The following is a 20,248-nucleotide window of genomic DNA, read 5'->3' as shown; positions in this document are numbered from 1 at the left end:
TTTGGGCTTATAGAACAACATATAAAAATCCTTTGGGAATGTCTCCTTATAAAATGGTTTATGGAAAAGCTTGTCATTTGCCTTTTGAGTTAGAACATAAAGCATATTGGGCAATCAGAGAACTCAACTATGATTTCAAACTAGACGGTAAAAAGAGGTTATTAGATATTATCTCATTAGATGAATGGAGAACCCAATCTTATGAAAATGACAAGTTATTTAAAGAAAAAGCTAAAAGATGGCATGATAAAAGAATTCAAAAGCATGAGTTTAAAGTTGGAGAATATGTTCTTTTGTACAATTCTCGTTTCAGATTCTTTGCAGGAAAACTCCTCTCAAAATGGGAAGGACGCTATGTTATCGAGGAGGTTTATTGGTCTGGAGCTATCAAAATAAATAATGCTAAAAGTAATAACGCGAAGGTTGTTAACGAGCAACGAATAAAACATTATATCTCAGGTATGCCCATTAATGTTGAAAGCAATATTATCCAAACTTTGACACTGGAAGAACACATAAAAGAGTCCTTCCAAAACACTCTAGAATCGTGAAAATAAGGAGGTACATGATACGGTAAGTAAACGGACTCCAAAAAATCCACAATAATATTTTTTGTCAGTTTTGGAATTTTTAGAAAATTAGGAAAATAAGAAACTTCCAGGAAACATACCCTGGTGGGCACAAGACACCAGGGCGCGCCTGGCTTGCCTGGCGCACCTAGGTGGGCCGTGCCCACCTCGGGTACCTTCCGGACTCTGTTTTTCTTCCGTTTGCTTGTTTCCCAAGATAAAAAATCTTCATATACCCCCCGAACCTATTGACCACCATATCATGGAGAAATCTTCTATTTTCTTTTCCTTGATGTTTTTTGACATATTCAGTTAGACCAGCATCATGTCTTCCTCACCCTCCAACAACGGAGAAGAAGACACAAGGGTGCTTCAGGAGGATCTAAGGAGAGAGGGAGCTGAAGAAGTTGCTATGGAGGAAGAAGAGGGAAATCCTTCTAGGATTCGCTCTCCGGCTTCTGAGAGAGGCACATTGGCTGGCATCTCTACTCATCTGAATCCCCATCAAGCTATGATATCGCCAAACAATCAAGAGAGCCTCGAAGTGCAAGAAGAAACCCCACCAAGAAGACCATTACACAGGTTACATCGTAACAATTTTCGCAATTTGATTCATAATTATGGGTTCGAGAATACTCCTCGTAGGCACATACCATCCAATTGGGACATATCTCGCCCAAGAGAAAATAGTGCAGGAACAAACCTTTGGGGCCTGGAAAATAAACACATAATGGCTAAAGTGAAGAAAAACAGTGAGTTACTTCATCAAGCCCTTTGGGAGATTCAAGCTTTGAAGGATTTACTCATGGTTATATTGGAGAATACCACTACACTAACACCACCTTCTTCATCACCAAAAGAAAATTGAGTATCGGGTATGGGCACTCCCCTTGGCTTCCGCCAAGCTTGGGGGAGGTGCCCCGGTATCGTATCATCCCCACTATCTTTTGCCTTTACTTATTTTAGTTGGATCTTTTGCTTTAGATGAGTAAAAGTTTAGTTTGATCCTTTCTTTTGAGAGTTTGCTTAGTGGTCTATCTTTGTAGTCGTGTGCGAGATATATAATAAAGTTAGTTTGAGTTTTTGCTTTCTTCACTTTCTTGTTGCAATAAAAAGAAAGGAACTAAATAAAAGGAAAGGAAATAAATCAAGAAGATCATATGCTAATCTTATGGTAGGTAATGATACCACGTAAGGAAAAGTATAAGTAGAAAATTTTATTAGAGATTGACAAACATAACATTAGTCAATGATGCAACTCATGAAAGAATTAATAAGGTAAGAGAATATTCACATATAAATATACTATCCTAGAAATCTTTTGTTATTGTGAGCCCCCATCAAAATATTATATGCCAGAATTGTTGACGTTGGACAAGGAAGACAACTTAATGATTTATGTTTGTTCATATTCACATAGAAGTCATATTGACATAGATCCTTTAACATGTGGTGCTTGCCCCCTATCTTTGATAGCCAAAAATTCTGCACTAAGTAGAGATACTACTTGTGCATCCAAAAACCCTTAAACCCAAATCTTATTTTCAAGAGTCCGCCGTACCTACCTAGGATTGAGCAAGATCCCTCAAGTAAGTTGTCATCAGTGCAATAAGGCAATAAAAATTGCTTCTAAAAGTGTGAGATCATTTAGTGTAAGAGAAAATTGAGCGTTGTACGAACTTGTGATGGTGAAGAATAAAAGAGATAGACTGTATAATAAAGGTTGCCATCACTAGGGGCAATACAACATGACGTTCTTTTGCACTAAGGGGTTGAGCATACAAACAAATAAGCGTGTGGCAACCTATGCTTCCCTCTGCGAAGGACCTATCTTTTACTTTTATGTATTTACTTTTATACAAAGAGTCAAAGTTTTCTGTCTATTCCCTTTTATTTTTTTCCTTTGGCAAGCATCATGTGGTGAGGAAAGATCTAGGCACATATGTCCAGTTGAATATGGGTAGCATGAGTTATTATTGTTGACATCAGCCTCGATGTGAATACATTGGAAGGCGAAATTATAAGTCCCTATCTTTCTATGTGTCCGGTTGAAACGTTTTTCTCATGTGTATGCGGTGAGTGTTAGCAATCATAGAAGACTATATGATGGTTGACTATGTGGACTTGCCTAAAGGCTCCGATACGTGACCCTTCCTAAAAAGGTGATGAATTGTAGTTGCAAAGTTGACTGAGAACATAGTTTGTTGGTTTAGAGTTTTTGCTTTATACTTCGTGTAACATCCCGGATGTAACATTCCATAATTATAACTCCAACTCTTGCCATTTCCGGCTATGTTATATGTTATATCCTCCGTGGTTGGGTTTTGTCCTCGTTTTGCATTTTTTTCATGTCATGCATTTCATCTCATGTCATCATGTGCATCTCATTTGCATTCGTGTCGTCTCATGCATTCGGTCATTTTCCCCGTGTCTGTTTCGGAACCCGACACTCACACATGCACCCGTTGCACCTCTCAGATCTCATTTCGTTAGTCGGAGAAAAAAGTTCTTGGAATGGGCCGAGATTTGTGAGTGGCCTTGGTACATCACTGGCAGGCTGCCTATCAAATTTCGTTCCATTTGGAGGTCGTTTGATGCCCCAACGGTTAACCGTGTAACCGCTGAAACCCCTCTATCTTTGCAGCCCAACACCCCTCCACAACAGCCCACTAGCCCATATAAACCCCCTCCATGCTATCCGCCGTTGTATCACGATCATGTGGGAGAAAACGGCACCCCAATAGCCCTCTCCTAGCTCCGAGAATCTATAAATAGTCCTCCCCCTCCGAAATCTTCGGGTGAAACCCTAGCAAACTCCCCCTCCGCAGTTGGACACGTCCTCCCGGACCGGACGCATTCGCGTTGCCGCTCCCGGATCAATCCCGGGGCGCCCCGTGCCGCCTCCCACCGCCGCCGGCCTGTTAGGTTCGCGCGCCACTCCCTGCCGCCTCCCGCGCGCGCCACCGTGTCACGCAGCGGCTCTGCCGCCTTCACCGAGCCGCGCCGCCCGACGTCACTTCACCGCAGCACCGCCCATCGCCGGCCGCTGCTGTCTCCATCGCCATGCTCCGCGAGCCGCCTCCTCCTCGACCGCTGAGCCGCGCCACCGCCGTCTCCCTCACTGGACCCCGCCTCCACCGCCCGGATCCGCCGGCCCGCCTCGCCGGACCTCGACGCCGGACTTCCTCGACCTCGCCGTTGACCTCGCCGCTCTCCTCATTTCGGGTGCCACGAAGAACCCTAGATCCAGGTGGTGATTTTTCACCAAAGTCCCTAAGAATCCATCTTATGTGTGCCCCTTCATCATGCCATAACTTCATGCTCGCAGCTTCGTTTCGTGCATATGATATACCGAAATGTTCATCTCATGATGCTCTACATGCTAGTGTCATTTGCATGCATGTTACTATCCATATTGATGCCATAATATTCATTGCAAAAGTGCTAAATGATGTTATCTGCTGGAAACTATCATAACTTGCCGATTTGTCTTTTTCATAGAATTTTGTGTGTTTATCTTTTGAGCTTCGTGTCTACATGTTTTAGGAGCATCTTCATGCCATCTTTACTGTCATGCAATCCTTGTATTTTTATGTGCCCTGTGGTGACTAGCACAAGGATGCAAAGTAGGCCACTTGATGTTGCTGATTTCAGTGACTTAGTTTTTTGCCAAGTCTTTTCCTGCTACATTAGGTTGCCATGTTAACTTGCTGCTACAAGTGAATCCATGGATATTTTGATGATGTGGAATAAGGGTATTTTGAAGATATTGTTGTGATCTATTTATCCATGCCTTTGTTTGCAATTATGGGGTGCTGTAGCTTGTCATTACCATGTTGTCAATTTGCTGAGTATTATTGATGTCAGTCTGTTAACAGGAAGTGCATTTTTGCCATGTGTTTTGCTAGTGATCCATGCACCCTATGAGCATGTTCTTGCCATTTTGGGCTTCATAAATGTGTCTTCTTACCGTTGGTTGCTTTGTTATGCCATGAAATGCTTTGTGGTGAGTTGCACAAGCTCGCAAACATGCCTACATGAATCTGCTTCTGCCATGCCATCTTTTTCTACAAAGTCTGAATCTGTTCATATCACTTGCCATGTTTGCATTGATTCTATCATCTTTTCTGTGGGTCTCTAGCTCAAGTTTAGTAAGGGAGTTTTGTTCATTGCCTTTAATACTAGCATGCCATGCTCTTGTATGCCATGATAGGTTCCTGTAGCATGTAGTTTACTAGCTCTAAACATTGCTACCTGATGCTATTTCTGCCATGATCAGTGAATTTCTTCCAAGTCTGTGAAACTTTTGTCATTTGCATTTTTGCCATGTTGTTTTAGACTTGTTCTAGTGAGTTCTAGCATTAGCTCAGTGTTCATGATTTGTAGAGCATCACCTGTACTTCAATGCCATGTGTTTTTTTATCTTGGAGTGATGTAGCATATTTTCATGATGCATCTGAAGTGCTATGTTGCTGTTAAGCACAGTGTTGCATTGTTCTTGTTTTGCTCATCATTTGCAAACCATGCATCCGTTTCTGGTGATCTTCATACTGATTTCAACCGAAATCTCTCAATCTATCCAGTGACATGCTTGGTTTGCCAAGTTGGTGCAACATTCATCTTTTCCCTTCTGGAGTACCCATATGCATTGGACATCATATATTGCATCCCATGCCATGTCTTGCATCATGTTGCTTGTGCATTGTACCGTGATTCATTATTGTTCCCTTGCTTGTATTCTTGCTTTGGGTAGAGCCAGGGGACGAGTTCGTGAATGAGGATCCTGTCGAGTACGTTTACGAGGAGCAAGCTTTCGACAGCCCTGAGAACTTTGCAGGCAAGATGATCACTACCCCCGATATCACTTCTATCTTTGCTTACTAGTTGTTCGTTCTATCGCTATGTTGTGCTACCTACCACTTATTTATCAAGCCTCCCATATTGCCATGTCAAGCCTCTAACCCACCTTCCTAGCAAACCGTTGTTTGGCTATGTTACCGCTTTTGCTCAGCCCCTCTTATAGCGTTGCTAGTTGCAGGTGCAGTGCAGGTTGTTCCATGTTGAAACATGGATATGTTGGGATATCACAATATCTCTTATTTAATTAATTCATCTATATACTTGGTAAAGGGTGAAAGGCTTGGCCTTTTGCTCGGTGTTTTGTTCCACTCTAGTTGCCCTAGTTTCCGTCATACCGATGTTATGTTCCTTGAATTTTGCGTTCCTAACACGGTCGGGGTGTTATGGGCCCCCTTGTCTTTTCAGCTAAAGTAAAGCTTTCCCGAGGAGATCCAACATTGGTTTTACCATTTGCCTAATAACAACTAAAATTTGCATATGGACTAATTAACCCGAGGCCTCTTAATCAACCCCCCGGGCCAATGCTCGACATGAGTGTTGGTCCACCTACCTAGCAGTCGGCGGTGCTGCCTCAGGGAAACTCGGGTTCTTTTGGCTATCGTCCACTTTGCATAGACGGATGAGTCCGTAGATAGAGAGCGCGCAGCTCTGTACATGTATCTGACTCACCGGTAGATCTCCTTGGGATAGTTTTCCTTTCTTCGAAGAGCTTGTGCACCATGATTCCGAGAATACTCGGGGTGTCCGCGATGGAGGATTTTCTCTGCGGATCGTGAGCTTGTCATGGGCTAAGTTGGGACACCCATGTAGGGTTTAAACTTTCGAGAGCCGTGCCCGCGGTTATGTGGCAGATGGGAATTTGTCAATATCCGGTTGTAGAGAACTTGACACTTGACTTAATTAAAATGCGCCAACCGCATGTGTAACCGTGATGGTCTCTTTTTGACGCGGTTCGGGAAGAGAATAAGGTGGGGTTATGTTTGAACGTAAGTAGTTCAGGATCACTTCTTGATCACTTCTATTTCTGCATCTGTTTTGTAGTTTCTCATCTTACTCTGGTACTCATATGCTAGCCACCATATTTGTTAGTGCTTGCTGCAACTCCACCATATATCCACACCTTACCTTTAAGCTTAAATAATTTTGCTATCACAGGTTTTGAGATTGCCGAGTCCTTGTGGCTCACATATACTACAAACACAGTTGCAGGTACCAACGAGATTTATGCAGGTGATGCCACCGAGCTCAAGTGGGAGTTTGAAGAAGACCTTGGCCGTTACTATGTTTCCTTTCCGGATGATCAGTAGTGGCGCCCAGTAGGGACGATCGGGATTTAGCTTGGGGGTTGTCTTCTTTTCATTTGGATCCGTCCGTAGTCAGACCTTGTGTGTACTTTGAATGATGTTTGAATAATTTGATCATTGTGTGACATGGCAATTGTAAGCCAACTATTTACTTCCTTCTTCATTTACATGGGAATGTGTGAAGATGACCCTTCTTGCGATCATACCAAAATGCGGTTATGCCTCTAAGTTGTGCCTCGACATGTGGGAGATATAGCCGCATCTTGGGTGTTACACTTCGATAGTGTGATGAATTGTCACATACTCATGAGAAGTCTATGACAAAAGTTCTTTGATAAAAAGTCTTATGTTTAAGTTTGTTGTTGTTATAATAATCAACATGATGCTTCTATGTCCGTATTTTGTTTTTATCGACACCTCTCTCTCTAAGAATGTGGACATGTTTTTCGATTTCGGTTTTCGCTTGAGGACAAGCGAGGTCTAAGCTTGGGGGAGTTGATACGTCCATTTTGCATCATGTTTTCCTACTATTGTTTATGATGTTTTTATGCATAATAATGCTTTTTGGAGTAATTCTAATGCCTTTTCTCTCATAATTTGCAAGGTACACACAAAGAGGGAGAATTCCGGCAGCTGGAAATCTGGACCTGGAAAAGGTACGTCAGGCTACCTATTCTGCACAACTCCAAACAAGCTGAAACTTCACGCAGAATTTTTAAGGAATATATTATGAATATTGAAGTAAGTAAGTACCAGAGGAGGCCCACCAGGTGGGCACAACCCACCTGGGCGCACCAGGGAGCCCAGGCGCACACTGGTGGGTTGTGCTCACCTAGGCCCACCTACGGTGCCCATCTTTTGGTATATAAGTCATTTTGACCTAGAAAAATAATGAGAGGACTTTCGGGACAGAGCGCCGCCATCTCGAGGCGGAACTTGGGCAGGAGCACTTTTGCCCTTCGGCGGAGCGATTCGCCAGGGGAACTTCCCTCCCGGAGGGGGAAATCATCATCATCATCACCAACAACAACTCTCCCATCTTGGGGAGGGCAATCTCCATCAACATCTTCAACACCACCATCTCATCTCAAACCCTAGTTCATCTCTTGTGTTCAATCTTGTTACAGAAACTATAGGTTGGTGCTTGTGGGTGACTAGTAGTGTTGATTACATCTTGTAGTTGATTACTACATGGTTTATTTGGTGGAAGATTATATGTTCAGATCCAATATTCTATTTAATACCCCTATGATCTTGAGCATGATTATCATTTGTGAATAGTTACTTCTGTTCTTGAGATCACGGGAGAAATCATGTTGCAAGTAATCATGTGAACTTGATATGTGTTCGATATCTTGATAGTATGTATGTTGTGATTCCCTTAGTGGTGTCATGTGAACGTCGACTACATGACACTTCACCATATTTGGGCCTAAGGGAATGCATTGTGGATTAGTAATTAGATGATGAGTTGCGAGAGTGACAGAAGCTTAAACCCCAGTTTATGTGCTATTTTGTAAGGGACCGATTGGATCCAAAAGTTTAATGTTATGGTTAGAATTTATTCTTAATACTTTTCTCGTAGTTGCGGATGCTTGCGGGAGGGTTAATCATAAGTAGGAGGTTTGTTCAAGTAAGAACAACACCTAAGCACCGGTCCACCCACATATCAAATTATCAATGTAGCGAACACGAATTGAATCAACATGATGAAAGTGACTAGATGAAATTCCTGTGTACCCTCAAGAACGCTTTGCTTATTATAAGAGTCCGTTTTGGCCTATCCTTTGCCTCAAAAGGATTGGGCTACCTTGCTTCACTTTTGTTAATACTACCGTTACTTGCTCGTTACAAATTATCTTGCTATCAAACTACTCTGTTACTTACAATTTCTGCACTTGCAGAGATTACCTTGCTGAAAACCACTTGTCATTTCCTTCTGCTCCTCGTTGGGTTTGACACTCGTACTTATCAAAAGGAGCTACAATTGAGCCCCTATACTTGTGGGTCATCAGATGTCCAAACTCAGCGAGAGTAACATGCAGTTCCACGGTGTCATCCCCGAAAAGAAGGCAAAGTCACTCGGACAGATTGCTCTTTATGTGGTTTTCGGTGATTCCAAGAATTACTGCAAGGAGAAGTTGACGTTTGAGGTAGTGAATTTTCATAGTGCCTATCACGCTATTCTGGCAAGGCCCGCATATGCTCGTTTCATGTCCCGGACATGTTATGTGTATCTTAAGTTGAAGATGGCTGGGCCCAGAGGTGTGATCACAGTCACAGGAAATAGGCAGAGAGCAGTGGAGTGCCTCCAAAAAGGCTCCAAAATTGCTGATGAGCAGATGGCGGTGGTCGAGCGGGAAGAATACAAGAAAAACGCCGATCCGAGTGATTTGTTGTGAGCCAAGAAGCCTGCTTCATATTCAGCATTTTAGTCGGCCGGCGAAACAAAGCCAGTCCACATTCACCCAAAAGACCCCTCTGCTGGTCCGACTCACATTTCGACGACACTCGATAGTAAATAGGAAGAAGCGCTTATCTAGTTCCTCCGTGAGAACTGGGACATCTTTGCATGGAAGCCATCAGACATGCCGGGTGTACCCAGGGGAGTGGCTGAGCACCGTTTATGTGTCGACCCAAAAGAAAAACCTGTCAAAGAGCATCTCCGTCAGTCTGCCGTGGAAAAGAGGTAGGTGATGGGCGAGGAAGTGGCTCGGCTCCTGTCAGTTGAGTTCATCCACAAGATTTACCACTCAGAGTGGCTCGCCAACGCCGTCATGGTCCCCAAGAAAGATGACTCACTTCATATGTGTATTGACTTCAAGCATATCGATCGGGCCTGCCCGAAAGATCACTTTCCTCTCCCCCGCATCGATCAGATTGTTGACTCGAGTGCGCGGTGTGAGCGTTTGTCCTTTTTGGATGCATATTCCGGGTGCGATCAGATCCGAGTGTATGGACCCAATGAAATAAAAACGGCCTTCATCACCCCATTAGGTTGTTTTTGCTATGTTACCATGCCTTTTGGTCTCAAGAATGCTGGTGCCACGTTCATGCGCATGATCCAGAAGTGCCTGCTCACTCAAATCAGTCGGAACATGGAAGCATACATGGATGATATCGTGGTCAAGTCGCGCAAGAGTTCCGGCATGCTGACTGACCTCGCTGAAACCTTTGCCAACCTAAGAAGATATGACATCAAGCTTAATCCATCCAAGTGCACATTTGGAGTCCCAGGAGGGAAGTTGCTCGGTTTTCTCGTTTCTGAACGAGGGATCGACACAAACCCAGAAAAGATTGGACCAATTCTCCGAATGAAATGCCCTATGCGTGTGCATGATGTTCAGAATCTTACAGGTTGTTTGGCTATATTGATTCGATTCATTTCTCGTCTCGGTGAAAAGGCATTGCCTCTTTACCGACTGATGAAAAAGTCTGATACATTTGAGTGGACTCCTGAAGATGAAGCAGCGTTTGTAGAGCTCAAAGCCCTGCTTTCCACCCAGCCGGTGCTTGCTGCCCCAATCAGCAAAGAGCCTCTGTTGTTGTATATTGCAGCCACTGGACAGGTTGTCAGCATAGTGCTCACAGTCGAGCGAGAAGAAGAAGGAAGGCCTATAAAGTGCAACGCCCAGTGTAATACATTTCTGAAGTCTTGACTCCGTCCATGCAAAGGTATCTACATTACAAGAAGCTTGTCTATGGAATCTACTTGACTGCGAAGAAAGTTGCACATTACTTCCAAGACCACTCAATTTCAGTCGTTAGCGACTCTCCATTGTCTGAAATTTTGAACAATCGAGATGCAACTGGTCGAGTGGCGAAGTGGGCAATTGAACTTCTCCCTATGGATATCAAGTTTGAAACAAAAAAGGCAATTAAGTCTTAGGCAATTGCAGATTTCTTGGCCGAGTGGATTGAGCAACAGCAGCCAACTCAAGTTCACTCGGAACACTGGACCATGTTCTTTGATGGATCTAAGTGTTGAATGGTTCTGGTGCTGGAGTGGTCCTGGTGTCCCCAAGAGGTGACAAACTCAGTTATGTTCTCCAGATTCACTTTGATTCCTCCAACAAATGAAGTTGAGTACAAAGCACTTCGGTATAGGTTATGTATGGCCATATCACTCGGCGTCCGTCGCGTGATGGTTTACGGCGACTTAGATTTGATGGTCAATCAGGTGATGAAGGAGTGGGACATCAGGAGCCCTGCCATGACTGGATACTGCAATGCAGTGAGGAAATTGGAAAAGAAGTTTGAAGGATTAGAGCTCCACCACATACCTTGACAGAAGAATCAAACGGTCGATGATTTGGCAAAAATAGGTTCCACTCGGAAGCCTATTCCCAGTAATGTGTTATTGGAGCATCTCCACACCCCGTCAGTTCAAGAAGATCCCTTTACAGAGGATCCCCCACAACCAATAAGTGCTACCAATTTGACTGAAGTCGAAGTGCCGGCAGTAGTTGACTAGATCATGGAGGTTTTAGTGATCACCCCCGACTAGACAGTGCCATATATTGCATATCTGCTCAGGCAGGAGCTCCCGGAGGATGAGGATGAGGCCCGGCAGATCGTTCGCAGATCCAAAGCCATCACAGTGATAAGTGGACAACTTTTCAAAGAGAGTGTTACTGGTGTGGCTCAGCGATGTATCTCTCCAGAAGAGGGTCGACTGATCTTGAACGAGATTCACTCAGGGACCTGTGGTCACCATGCATCCTCTCGGACCATCGTGGCCAAAGAATACCGAGAAGGACTCTACTGGCCACGGGCCAATGAAATGGGAAAAGAGATCGCCGAGAAGTGCGAAGGTTGCCAGTTTTACTCGAACATGTCTCACAAACCCGCATCAGCCTTGAAGACTATTCCACTCGTCTGGCCATTTGCTGTGTGGGGACTGTACATGGTTGGGCCGCTAAGGACTGGAAGAAGTGTCTTTACTCATTTGCTCTGGTAGTCGACAAGTTCACTAAGTGGATTGAAGCCAAGCCTATCAAGAATCTTAACTCAAGCATGACCATCAGTATTATCAAGGAGTTGGTGTTCTTCATAGCATCATCATGGACAATGGCTCAAACTTTGATTTTGATGAGTTCGGAGCATTTTGCGCTTCCCAAGGCACTCGGGTCGACTATGTGTTCATTGCCCACCCGCAGTCGAATGGACAGGCTGAAAGAGCAAATGGTTTGATCCTCCAAGGGTTGAAACCCTGATTGATGCACGACCTCAAGCATGCAGCCGGAGCTTGGGTGACTGAGTTGCCGTCTGTTCTATGGGGGTTGAGGATGACTCCCAACCAGTTGACCGATCGAACCCCTTTTTTCATGGTGTATGGGGCTGAAGCTGTGCTTCCAAGTGACCTGCTGCACAATACTCCCCGAGTGGAACTCTTCTCAGAAGCCGAAGCAGAGCAAGCACGTCAGGACACTATTGATCTGCTAGAGGAAGAGCGAGAGATGGCTTTGATCCGTTCGACCATCTATCAGCAAGACCTTTGTCGATTCCACGCCCGAAATGTTAGAGGTCGGGCATTTTAGGAAGGAGACCTTGTGCTCCGAGTGGATCAGAAACGGCCTCACAAGCTCGCTCCATCTTGGGAAGGCCCCTTCATCATCACCAAGGTGCTCCACAATGGGGCATATCACCTTTACAATGTAGCCAAGAAAGAAGACGAGCCTCGCTCTTGGAACACGGATGTGCTCCACCAATTTTATACCTAAACACTCAAATCATCGAGATGTAATAAGAATACTTTCAGATTGTTTATCAAAGACATGATTTCCATAGTCTCCTAATGATAGTTTTCGCATAAACACGTGTTCAAATCCCCGAGTGGGTGGCTTAGCTGTGAACCTAATTCGCCTAAGTTTTAAAACATACTCTGAGTGAAGAGCAATCCTCTCACTCGGGGGCTTAGCCGCGAACCTGATTCACCTAAGTTTCAAAACATACTCCAAGTGAAGAGCAATCCTCTAATTCGGGGGCTTAGCTGCAAACTAGATTTGCCTATGTTTTAAAACATACTCCGAGTGAAGAGCAATCCTCTCACTCGGGGGCTTAGTTGCGAACCCGATTCGCCTAAGTTTCAAAACAAACTCTGAGTGAAGAGCAATCCTCTCATTCGGGGGCTTAGCAGCGAACCAGATTTGCCTAAGTTTAAAAACATACTCCGAGTGAAGAGCAATCCTCTCACTTGGGGCTTAGCTGCGAACCAGATCACCTAAGTTTCAAAACATACTCTGAGTGAAGAGCAATCCTCTCACTCGGGGGCTTAGCTGTGAACCAGATTTGCCTAAGATACAAAAACAACTCCGAGTGGAGAGAACCCTCCCACTCGGAGACTTAGTCGTGATCCCGTACTCGCCTAAGTTACAAAAACAACTCCGAGTGGAGAGCAACCCTCCCACTCGGAGACTTAGCTGCGATCCCGTACTCGCCTAAGTTACAAAAACAATTCCGAGTGGAGAGCAACCCTCCCACTAGGAGAGTTATCTGCGATCCCATACTCGCCTAAGTTCAAAAAAACTCCGAGTGGAGAGAAACCCTCCCACTCGGAGACTTAGCTGCGATCCCGTACTCGCCTAAGTTACAAAAAAAAACTCCGAGTGGAGAGCAACCCTCCCACTCGGAGACTTAGCTGCGATCCCGTACTCGCCTAGGTTATAAAAACAATTCCGAGTGGAGAGCAACCCTCCCACTCGGAGACTTAGATGCGATCCCGTACTCGCCTAAGTTACAAAATGTAGCGACCCGACCTCAGACGGTCAAGCCTCTGTGTATCTATGCCATGCCTGGATCGGTATGCTGGCACACACAGTACATCAATGTATATATCAAAGTGCAATCAGATGTATAAATAAAGTAAAACTGATATATACCTCATAAGTCTCAGCGGAAACAAATAATCGGGTGTGGAGTCCCATCAACGCCATCGGCAGGTTGAGTGTAGACCGTAACCCTATGACGTAACTCTTACTCGTCGGAAGAAACATATCTGCAACATGAGACGTTGCAGCCGTGTAGGTTAGTACATTGAATGTACCGGCAAGATCACAATAAGAGAAAACAAATGATAAACTATACTATATGCAATATGGCTTTGTGGCTCTGTATCTGAGTTTTGTTTGCATAAAATCTGGTTTTATTTTCCCTACAACAAAGGAATATCAGGAGTCTGTACTACGGAGTTTTCTGCCATGACATGGTTCCGCCAACCGATGTCTCATACCCAAATCATCACAAGTTGCCCACAATTAAATTATCAGTCCGGTGCTGAGAGTTCCGAGATAGATCCAAGTCCAGAGGCTCAAATTGTCTGTAGCCGGGGACACGGCTAATCGATTAGGTTTTAACCCTCTGCAAAGGTTTGTACACTTTACCCGCAAGATTCGATCCCTCTCTTTACATTCTCGCACTTCAGGGTGTTTGAGAACAAGATGACCGAAACATGGTCTTCCGAAGAGTTCCTCTGACCACTGTCCGGTGCTCATCCAATCCTACCATAGTTCTACATCTGCTAGCACTGTCCCAGCCAGAGTCACAACTAAGGTCAACCAAGCCAGAGCCCATAGTGACTTGCGGTTGCACAGGTAAGCTTCCGGGCATGAAGTATTCTTCCATCTCTTTGAGTCTGGGTGAAGCTTTCAGCAAGATGTCATGGCGCTTCTCCATGCATCCCGGCCAACCACTGGTTTCTCCAGGGTGCCCGTCAACCGTCCTTCACCCAGTAGTGTGTATTGAATTCTTGTCTCGAGTCTCGAAAATCTTGAGGAGTCCTGAAGATGCAGTCCTTGCCGGTGCCATCATGAAGTTGTCGCCATTGACGTAGAGTCCTCCTTCTTCACACCACTCTCATGCGCTCATACCAAACCCCGTCTACTATAGCGTAGCATTAAAAATATATAATGTCCCGGGTTTGGAAACAGGGAGATGGTTCCTACCTCATGCATTCTACTCAACTACAAGATTGAATAACACTACTGGAGAGACCGTTAAAAGGGTGATACTACATGCAAATAAACATAGGTACGGAAAACATGGTCAAAGTGAACTTGCCTGGCCAGTTGGTGAAGATATTATCACTCTTAAAAACTTGATAAACTAGTCGTCACTCTCCGATGTAATCTATACAAGCAAGCATAGTATTCACATAAGCAATCATTCTAGCACTCAATCATAACAATCAAAATAACAACGAAATCGAAATAGGATCGAAGGTAAAAACCAAAGAAAACTCCAAATCACTCAAATAAACTTAGGGCTAATCTACACCACAACAACTCTACCTAACAACAAGTAAAAATCCTAAAACAAAAAAATACTTGACACAAGGTAAAAATAATTATTCACTATGTAACATAGAGTATTTTTCCTATAATAAAATTCTAACAATACCTAGAACCTCAAGAATACTAAGTCTAATAAATCCTAGAAATCACCTACTGTTAACCAATAGAATATATGACACACTCGCGAAAACTAGCAAAAGAAACTAATTGAAACTAATTAATAATAATTAAACTACAAACAGTACTAAAAACAGAGTAAACAATACTATTTACAATAAAAAGCTAATCTAACTAACTCACTAACATGCAAACAAAACACTACTGGTAGCTAGTCTAATAAGTAACCAGTAGCAAAAATAATCAGTCAAAAATAATATTCCTAACTCAAAATATCTCAAATCTAGAGATTTGAGCAAATTCATACAAACACAAATTTAAACTGCTCAAATGTGAAATAAAATTGAACTAACAGAAACTTCATAAAATTTGTGATCCAAGGCAGTTGGAATCACTCAAAAATACCTCGTAGATAATTAACTATGGATTTTACAAGATTGAAACTATTCTGTTTTAAAAACAGAACGAAAAAAAACAGTAGGTCGGGATTTACTGTAGCAGTTCCGGTGATGGGGTCCTGGTGGAGCTCCAGCGACGTCCTCCGGTGGCCCTCTGGCGTCGGGGAAGGGACGGTCGGGGGTGGAAGAGTGGGGCAGAGCAGCTGGTGGCGGCGGTGGGTGGCAGGGATGGCCGGAGGTGGTGGGGCGGGGCGGCAATGGTGGCGGTGGTCCAGCGAACTCCGGCGGGGTGGCGCGGTAGTGTGGGGCGAGGAGAGGAGGGACTAGGTGGGGGAATGGATGTGCGATGTGGCTATTTATAGGGGGAGGAGGTCGTCTTGGAGGAGGGGGCGAGGGATTTCACGAATCCCGTGATTTCCGGCGATGGCCGACGCGGCTGTGCTCGGGAACGAAATCCCGTTCGTGAGGAAGGAGATGATCTGGCGCGATCGGGCCGGATTTGGCCCAAAGCAAAAAAATACCTTTCCTTTTTAAAAAGATTCCACGAATAAAAATCATTTAAAAAAATAAAATATAGGAGTATTATATATCAAAACGATCAGAAAATTAAGCCCAATTTAATGGGATATTTTTCAGGGGAAAATAAAATACTTTTTGAAAAGTCATTTTTTTAAATTCAAACAAAAATCAAAATGACTTTCAAAACTCTATGGAAAATTTATTCCAACATTTTTGGGGTGTCATGTTACTCCCTCTCAACACTTTTGTTCAAGTGTTCTTTGTCAGAAAAGTTTTTGAATAAAACTCAAATGCCACTTTGAGTTAAAATAAATAAATTAAATGACAACTTCAAAATAAAATTTTCTTTACTTCCCACTCTCTTTCATTGAAGAAATCATGAGGATCATTGAGTGGCATGAAGTTTGAAATATTTCCAAATTCAAATATTTTCAAATAGAAACTTTTTTTTGGAAAGTCCTTTTTATTCCCTCTCAACAAAACTTCAAAAGTTTAAAATTATAATAAATTTCACTCAATCAATCACTCAACAATCAATCAACAATCATATATTTTAATTATTATAACATTCCAAAATTTATAATTTTGGGATGTTACAAACTACCACACTTAAAATGAATCTCGTCCTCGAGATTCGAAGAGGCTAGCAAGAAAAGGTTAGGGGTTGGGGGTCTTCTAGCAAATATTTTGGCCGGAAGGGTCAGGGGTGCTACCACACTTAAAAGCAAGGTTATAGTTCCAATAAACTCACATACTTCCTCCAGAGTGTCGACAATATCTATCTCTTCACATATCTTACAATAGCTCCTTCATTAATGCTCTTCTGTCAGAAGCATAGTGTTTTCCTCAAAATCTTTGGTCGCTTCGTCAAAGATGAAGTTCGTCCGAGACTGGATCTTAGCTGATAGGTCTGCATCCATTCTAGACAACTATCAAAATACTCATGGTGGCCTACCATTAATGTTTTCTGCAGAAAAAGGGCACTGGCTTCATTCTCACCGTATAATTTACGATTGGCAACAGCTGCCATGTACATGGGTTTATCATCATACCGTTCTAAGGCTTAAGAAAAGCTTCAACGAGCGTCGTCACTTTACTATGGGTATGTCTCTCAGATTTACCATTCCAAATATCAAGAGTGAATGATAAGAGTAAGTGGTATGGTGATCAATTCATTCTGCACCCAGATCATTACCCTGTATAAGGTTTAGTGAATCTCGTATTTCTAACAGTCGGGCATCCTCACAAGCTTTGCAGAAATTTCTCTTGTCCTCGAACTGGGTTCGGGTAAACCCATTGATTCTGCAAGCTGAACAAAACATCTATCGTTCTTCACAATCTCGGGGTTTACATAACATCCTATGTAACGTCTGCTGATCAATTCACAGCTTCTTCCAGAATTCTTCCTTCAACAAGATTGTGCTTGTGCCTTTGTCAAATCCTGGGCATGTGGGTTATGGGTCCACTTCAGCGCTTGCATAGTGTTAACTCATCTGTGGAGTTACAATTGTTCCATATTCCAACATTAAACCTCCTTTAAATCGAATAGTACTTCATTTTGTCATACTCTTGGGGTAACCATCATAATCAAACTCCAACTTATTTCGTCCGGCTCCTTTCTATGGACCGTCATGAACAACGCCTTTTTTTTCATTGATCCTGTGGCTTTACGAAGTACTACCACACTTAAATGAAATGCACTAGTTCATCCATAAATCATATTATTTTCATATCAAATCTTTTATTACCTCCTTAACCATTTTTCATTAATCCAAATTCCAAAGAAATACTTTATTACAAATGCCGCCATCCACATGGTTTGGTATGGTCAAGCATTTCTTCCCACTTTATTCATTTTTCCTCCTTGAGGATCCTTCAATCCCACTGGAATTGGGCGACATGCTCCTTGAAATCTTCAATCTTCTTTTTCATCGTGGTGGCCTTGAGCTTCATCTCCATCATCTCTGCATGCACTTCGCTTAGGTATTCCTGAGTATAACGGAGTCTTGCTTCAAGTATATCTCCGATCTGGCGTATGGCTTCCATGGATGCTTCACGAACAGCATCGAAGAAAGTTGCTTGTGGTACACGTGAGATGAAAAAGTACTGCCCCATCGTCTTTGGGAAAACTCCTTTCATACGGTGGAGGTGTACCTCCACATACCAAAGTTCCACTCCCTTTTGCATGAAGGGGTAGCGCTTGTAGACTGCATCTCCTTCAAGGTGAATATGCTTCATCATGTCCTTCAGGATTTTTGGGTAATCATGATCACTTGTCAGGGTCATGATCATCTCCGGTCCCTTGAGGAAAGACTCATAAAGGGTCGTTGAGGGAGTCCTGGATTAGGGGGTGTTCGGGTAGCCGGACTATACCTTCAGCCGGACTCCTGGACTATGAAGATACAAGATTGAAGACTTCATCCCGTGTCCGGATGGGACTTTCCTTGGCGTGGAAGGCAAGGCTGGCAATGCGGATATTCAAGATCTCCTACCATTGTAACCGACTCTGTGTAACCCTAACCCTATCCGATGCCTATATAAACCGGAGGGTTGTAGTCCGTAGGACAGAATCAACTCCATACACAACAATCATACCATAGGCTAGCTTCTAGGGTTTAGCCTCCTTGATCTCGTGGTAGATCTACTCTTGTACTACCCATATCATCAGTATTAATCAAGCAAGAGTAGGGTATTACCTCCATCGAGAGGGCCCGAACCTGGGTAAAACAAAGTGTCCCCTGTCTCCTGTTACCATCCGGCCTAGACGCATAGTTCGGGACCCCCTACCCGAGATCCGCCGGATTTGACACCGACATTGGTGATTTCATTGAGAGTTCCTCTGTGTCGTCACCTTTAGGCCCGATGGCTCCTTCGATCATCAACAACGATGCAGTCCAGGTTGAGACTCTTCTCCCCGGACAGATCTTCGTCTTCGGCGGCTTCGCACTGCGGGCCAATTCGCTTGGCCACCTTGAGCAGATCAAAAGCTACGCCCTTGGCCATCAGGTCAGGTTTGGAAGCCTAAACTACACGGCTGACATCCACGGGGACTTGATCTTCGACAGATTCGAGCCACAGCCAAGCGCGACGCACTGTCTCGATGGGCACGATATAGCTCTGCCGCCGAACAACGCTTTGGAGGCCGCACACGCACCGGTTCCGACCATTGATTTGGAGCCTACTGCGTCAATCGAGGATGCGCGGTTGGACGTCACCTCAGGGGCTGCGATCCCAAAAGCGATCGAGCCGAACGCTAGCCCCGCACTCTGCACAACCCGTGACTCCAAGGGTCCGGACTCCACCCCGGACTCCGAGCCCCCCGTGCCCCTGCCAATCGAATCCGATTGGGCGCCGATGATGGAGTTCACCGTCGTAGACATCTTTCAGCACGCGCCCTTCGGCGACATCCTGAATTCTCTAAAGTCTCTCTCGTTGTCAGGAGAGCCCTGGCCGGACTACGGTCAGCAAGGTTGGGATGCGGACGATGAAGAAACCCAAAACCCACCCACCACCCACTTTATAGCCACTGTCGACGATCTAACCGACATGCCTGACTTCGGCTCCGAAGACATCGACAGCATGGATGACGATGGAGGAGATACCGACGAACCAACGCCCATAGGGCATTGGACAGCCACCTCATCTCACGATGTGTACATGGTGGACACCCCTAAGGGAAGCGACAACGAGGAAAAAGGGGATGGGACGAGAGATCGACCCCCCGAAAAGCAATCAAGGCATCGGCGTAAACGCCGACCCAAGCCCCGCCTCGACAAAAACCCAGCCATAAAGCAGGACGAGCCGGTAGACGAAGAGCAGGCCTTAGAGCAACCGTCCGAACAGGGCAACACGGATAGAGAAACCGAACATCCCTCCCCCGGCGAAAACGGCATTCCGGACAACCTCACGCCAAATAAACCTATGGAGCAGAAGAATCTCCATGAGAGGCTCGTTGCAACTGCACGCAGCCTAAAAAACCAGAAGCGGAAGCTAAAAACAGCGGAAGATGCACTCCGGATCAGATGGAGCAAGGTAATCAATGCCACAGATAAGTACGGCGACAGTCGCCGCACTAAAAGCTATCCGAAAAGAAAGCTACTACCTGAATTCGACGAAGAGGCCTTAGAGCCCTCGCATTCAAAAAATGAAAAAGCCACACGGTCGGGTAGACGACCCCATAAAGCGACAAG

This window comes from Triticum urartu, chromosome 3A, assembly GCF_056163025.1.
Source record: "Triticum urartu cultivar PI428250 chromosome 3A, HENAU_Tu73, whole genome shotgun sequence".
Taxonomy (NCBI): Eukaryota; Viridiplantae; Streptophyta; class Magnoliopsida; order Poales; family Poaceae; genus Triticum; species Triticum urartu.
The sequence above is the reverse complement of the archived record's forward strand: the minus strand, read 5'-3'. Positions refer to the sequence as shown.